This window comes from Chenopodium album, chromosome 7 (assembly GCF_948465745.1).
Source record: "Chenopodium album chromosome 7, dcCheAlbu1.1, whole genome shotgun sequence".
Taxonomy (NCBI): domain Eukaryota; kingdom Viridiplantae; phylum Streptophyta; class Magnoliopsida; order Caryophyllales; family Amaranthaceae; genus Chenopodium; species Chenopodium album.
In genome coordinates this window covers 35,249,066-35,254,644 of record NC_137840.1, presented here as the reverse complement: position 1 = coordinate 35,254,644, position 5,579 = coordinate 35,249,066, and the positions used below count along the sequence as shown (strand labels likewise).

The 5,579-nt window shown below is 32.1% G+C and overlaps 1 pseudogene; it reads left to right on the top strand.

Annotated features, from left to right (window-relative positions):
* The first annotated feature begins 1,862 nt into the window (after positions 1–1,862).
* On the top strand, positions 1,863–4,486 carry LOC145638995 (U-box domain-containing protein 30 pseudogene; annotated as a pseudogene).
* Positions 4,487–5,579: the final 1,093 nt, after the last annotated feature.

Sequence of the window (5,579 nt, the reverse complement as noted above, 5' to 3'; positions counted from 1 at the left end):
CAATGAACATAACACTATGAACAATGAACATAACACTAGCTTATAAAGAACATCATATTCAACCTTTATCACATTATTCTCAAATTCAATATCTAGATTCATCAAATTTCAAAAATGAAAATAAATGAATTTTATGATTACAAAATATTTTAATTCAAATCTTAAATAACACGATTAATGAAAAATAAATACAAAATTTCATTCAAAATTACCTTCGATCTTTGATTAACAAATCCATGTATTCACCTTCATTAACAATAACTCCATTAACAAAACAATGATCAAAAGTACCACGTAACTCGATCTAAATGCGCAACCATCGTCTTCTATCAGTAGAATTTTCTTTTTCTCTCTAAATTTTCTATTTTTCTCTCTAAGATTTTTATTCATTTCTCTAAAGAATTCAAACAAGTGAAATTAAAATATGAAGAAATATACAAATTTCTAAATTGAAATTGGAAAATAATTAGCAAAACTCTTCAATTATGAAACAAATAATTCATTTAAAGATTGAAAAGCTAGATGTTCTTTAAAAAATACTATTATTATTATTATTATTATTATTATTATTATTATTATTATTATTATTATTATTATTATTATTATTATTATTATTATTATTATTATTAATTTTTTTTAGTTATCATTATTATTTTTTTTTATTTTTTTTTGGTAAGATTGATGGAAAGATTGTATAAAAATTTCATTAGACTATGGTGGTTGAATGAAAATAATATTCATTACATTATATTATCATGTTCTTTATTAATATTATGGATGTTCTTTAGATATATATAAAGAACATAAAGCTGGATGTTTTTTTAACAAAATATATAGCTATATGTTCTTTACAAAACAACTATATGTTCATTACAAAATAATTATATGTGATGTTATTTATAAAATAGTTATATATTCTTTACAAATAACTATATGTTCTTTACTAAACAAGTATATGTTCATTCCGCCTTTTTATTAAAAAAAAAAAAAAATCGGATGCATGGAGCATGGTGCATCCGCCTCCAGGGAAAAAAATTTAATGTTTTGTGTGCGGCTGGACACACCATGTGCTCGCTTGCAAAAACAAAAAAACAAAGTAATTTATATATTTTGAACCGACAAAGTAATTTATATAACACTGATCAAGTAATTCATGTAATTTATGAGTAACCCTTATAATATTAACCGAATAACCGTCGACAAAATAACTTCTGTAACACAGACCGAGTAATCTCTACAACCTAACGAAATAAACCCCATAATTAGGGCCTGTTCTTTTACGTTGAAATTGAGTTCAGTTTAGCTCAGTTCAGTTCAGCTCCTAATTTCCTTCTCTTATAAAATATTCAGTTCAATTCAGTTCAGTTCAACTCAACTCAGTTCAGTTCAGTTCAGTTCAATTCAATTCAATTCAGTTCAGTTCAGCTGAGTTCAGTCGATGAGAACATACCCTTACTCTTAGTCGTACGGTGTGAGAAATTGTGTATATCTAAATATTTTTTTATCTAAATGTTTTTTTAAAAGTAATTTTTCTAAATTTATTTATGTGAACTTTTATATTTCGTTCAATGATAATCGATTAATCGTAACACAAGTTAAAATAGAGTGATAATGAAACTAGACACTAGCAACTGTCAACGGAGCCACAGTGGTTTAAAAAAAGGCAACGGAGTCACGGAGGGTGTTTATACGTTCAGGTAAATGGGTAAAGCTTGTCGTTAATCCCTTTAAAATACGGTAAAAAAAAAACTCCGTATTTAAAATCCCGTAAATAATACAATGTACTGTACCACGGAGTACTTCCCATTTCCCAATAAGAAAAATAAAATAAAGGGAGTAAATAATAATACTCCGTATTAGCGCTTAATTTTAATGTTATTACGCAGCAGTCCCTAAAGATGAGTAGAGAGAGAAGAGAGATAAAAACTCTTTCTCCCTCTTCTCCTCCTCATCTCACTCTTCAATAAACACACTCACTTCCTTTCTCTCTCTTCTTTCTCTCTCCAAATTCTCTCATTTTCAGTCCAAGATTCTCCTAATTCTTTCTTTCCATTCAACTAAGATCTCAGATTAATTAGGGTTTTTCCTATTTTCCCTTCATTATTCCCTTTATTTTTGATTCATTAAATAAGCATTTCTTCCATTTTTGGGAGCATTTTAGCTGAACCAGATCGAAGAACAAGAGGCGTCGGAAAATGAGTGAATGCAGATAATTTTTGGTGGGTATTGAAGGGTTATTAATAATTAGTAATTTTTTGAGTTAATAATGACGATTAAAGTGGTCGTGAAGAACAAGAAGAAGGCGACGCTTTTGACCAAGGAAAGAGAAAAAAAGCACTCAAAAGATGTCTCCCTTGATAGGTATTGTTGCTTGTTATTGTCAATGAATTAGTGAGAAAAATAAAGATAATATTAAAAAAAAAAAAAAAGTTGGAAAACGAAAGCTACTCTCACTCAACCCAACCCATCCCACCTCATTTTTCTCTTTGATTTTTATTTTTCTGGTTTTTGATTTTAGTTAAGGAAAAAAAAAAGTCATTTTTTGCTCACATAAATCTTTAAGCAAAATGCCTATGTACCAACCAACGAAGGTGGAGGTGGGTGGTGGAGGTCAAGTTTTAGATCTAGATACGGCGGTGAAGGATGGTGTGTTAGGCGGAGTAGACGACAACGGCGGGTTTACGCCGTCGTCGGAGAAGCTGGATCTTAAGAAGATGATTGAAGAGTTAGAGGCAATAGAAGTGCCTACAGTTTTCATATGTCCAATTTCATTGGAACCAATGTTAGATCCAGTTACTCTTTGTACAGGTCAAACTTATGAGAGGTGTAATATCATGAAATGGCTATCTTTAGGCCATTTAACTTGTCCCACTACAATGCAGGAGCTTTGGGATGATTCAATCACTCCTAATAAAACTCTTCAGCAAATGATTTATAGTTGGTTTTCGCAAAAATATATGGCAATGAAAAAGAAATCTGAGGATGTTCAAGGGCGAGTTTTGGAGATTTTGGAGAATTTGAAGAAATTAAAGGGTCAAGCTAGAGTTCAATCTCTTAAAGGGCTTAAATTAGTTGTGGGTAATCATTTTTCAGCTAAGAAAACTATGGTGGATAATGGTGGGGTTGCTTTTTTGAGTTCTTTACTTGGTCCTTTCACTTCACATGCTGTTGGGTCTGAAGTGGTTGGGATTCTTGTTAATTTGAGTTTAGATTTCGAGTCAAAGTCGAATTTGACTCAACCCGCGAAGATCTCATTGATGGTTGATATGTTGAATGAGGGTTCTATTGAAACCAAGGTCAATTGTACTAAGTTGATCCAGGGTTTGATGAAGACTAAGGATTTCGACCCTGAGCTGGTGTCGAGTTTGAGCCTCTTGGTGGGGTTGTTGAAATTAGTCAAGGATAAGCGCAACTCAAATGGCATTCAACCAGGGCTTTCGCTCCTCAAGATGATAAGCTCACACGAGTGCGTTCGGAGTTCGATTGTGAGCATTGGGGCTATTCCTCAATTGGTTGATCTTTTGCCAAGTTTGAAAGCCGAGTGCTTGGAATTAGCACTCTCCATACTTGACAATTTGGCTAGTATTGAAGATGGGAGATTGGCCTTGAAAAATTGCCCCAACACAATACTAAATTTGGTGAAGCTATTGATGAGAATCTCCGAGAATTGCACTCAATTGTCATTGTCCATCTTGTGGGCAGTTTGCAAGCTATCACCTGAAGAGTGTGCGCCTATTGCAGTAGAAGCTGGCTTAGCGGCTAAGCTTCTACTTGTCATCCAGAGTGGTTGCAACCCAGCATTGAAGCAACAATCAGCCGAGTTGTTGAAATTATGTAGTTTGAATTATACTGCTACGATTTTCATTTCCAAGTGTAAGCTTACAAGAACATTGCAATGAAAGTAAATGTTTGGCAGCCAGAAAACGTTATTATTCTTGCATACTTTCATCTCTCAAATCATTCTTCAGCAAACAAATTTGTTGAAGATGTAATGCAAAGAGAAAAAAAAAAAAAAAGCAAGTGGAATGAGGTCTCTTAAGGAATGTTGTGCATATAAGAGAGACCTCAATCCATGATCAGTTTTGCAGCTTACTAGTGATCCGGTAATCAGGAAGCGCCATAAACCCATCACTACTTCAGCTTTTGAATTGAGCAATAGCAGAACAAAGGTTCATTGCTTGTCGATTTGGTTATTGTACGTGATTTTAATAATAAAGATCAGTGATAGTGATTCAGATTAGGATTAAGCTGTAAAGATACAGGTGACTTTCAGATTAAGCTGTAAAAATTGGAATTGCAAAAATTCCATGGTTTTTTTGTTTGTGGATGATGAACTGATGATGAGACAATTAGGTTTACCAACATAGAAGTCTCCTCATACAACATCGAAGAAGGTTAGATTTTGTAAAGATAGTCTTCAACATTTGATCAGTTTATGTACTATTTCAATCTTATTTCTGAGAATAACATTCAGATTTTCTTTCTTTATTGTGGCTGCCTCTGTTTGCTCTAAATTATTGCTACACAAAGTGTCAAATTCTGGCCATTTCTTCAAGATTTTTGAATACGTAGTCAAATTCGATTTTCGAAATTCTTATTAAATTCAAGGTCTTTACATAATCTATACTTTGATTAGGTTCATATTTTGATCAATATTTATGAATCAAAAGTCGTTCTTCTTAGATTTATTTTTAAGGTGAAAACTCATATTTTGAACATCCCATTAAATTTGAAGTTGTAAATTTCCCAAAAAAAATATAATGTGATGAAATTCAGAGTGACTCAGCAATGTCAGAGTGCTTAAGTGAGCAAATAGATGATGAAAATCATTCACTGAAAACAGGGCAGTAGTGATCAACTGATCATGGTGCACTCTTATGATTTATTTTCACAATTCATTAATTTTCTTTTTATAGCATAGGATATATGTGATGGCTTTTGCAAATTTGTCACCTATCAGAAAGAAATGATATCTCATTGTTTTTAGGAAAGATTAGAGGAGGGAAGACAAAAGAAAAAAAGATAAAGAAAAAGGGTATAGTGGGGAAGTGAATGAAGACTTTCTCTGGGTTAAACAATACATTTTCCATCTTGGTCTTTCTGGTAATAATGACTCCCACAGTAGGGGAGACCCCTCTAGATTCTGACTTTAAGTACTATAGCTGTGGAACACACCCTAAGTACCCAATTCCAAATTATACTAAGCTAATACTGATTTCGATATAAAAAAAAAAAAAAGGTAATACTGATTTTGACTGATCTAAAATGACTTGATTTGAATCATTAATAATCCACTCTTCTGTATTAAAACAAATGCTTTAATTTGGGTGAATATATTGCATTAACACTTTCCTCTTTTAGCTTCTTATACATAATCCTAATATAACATTCCAATATTTTTTTTTCTTTTTCTATTTATTTACATTTTTTAGATCAATGGTGTTTTATACATAGAATTATATATAGGCAAAAGCTAATGAGCGCCATCGAGGCATTAGATAAGAGAATTAAAGTGGAAATATTAGAGTAAAATTACATTAATTACACCGCACGACGCGTGATTTTGTCATGCAAATTTA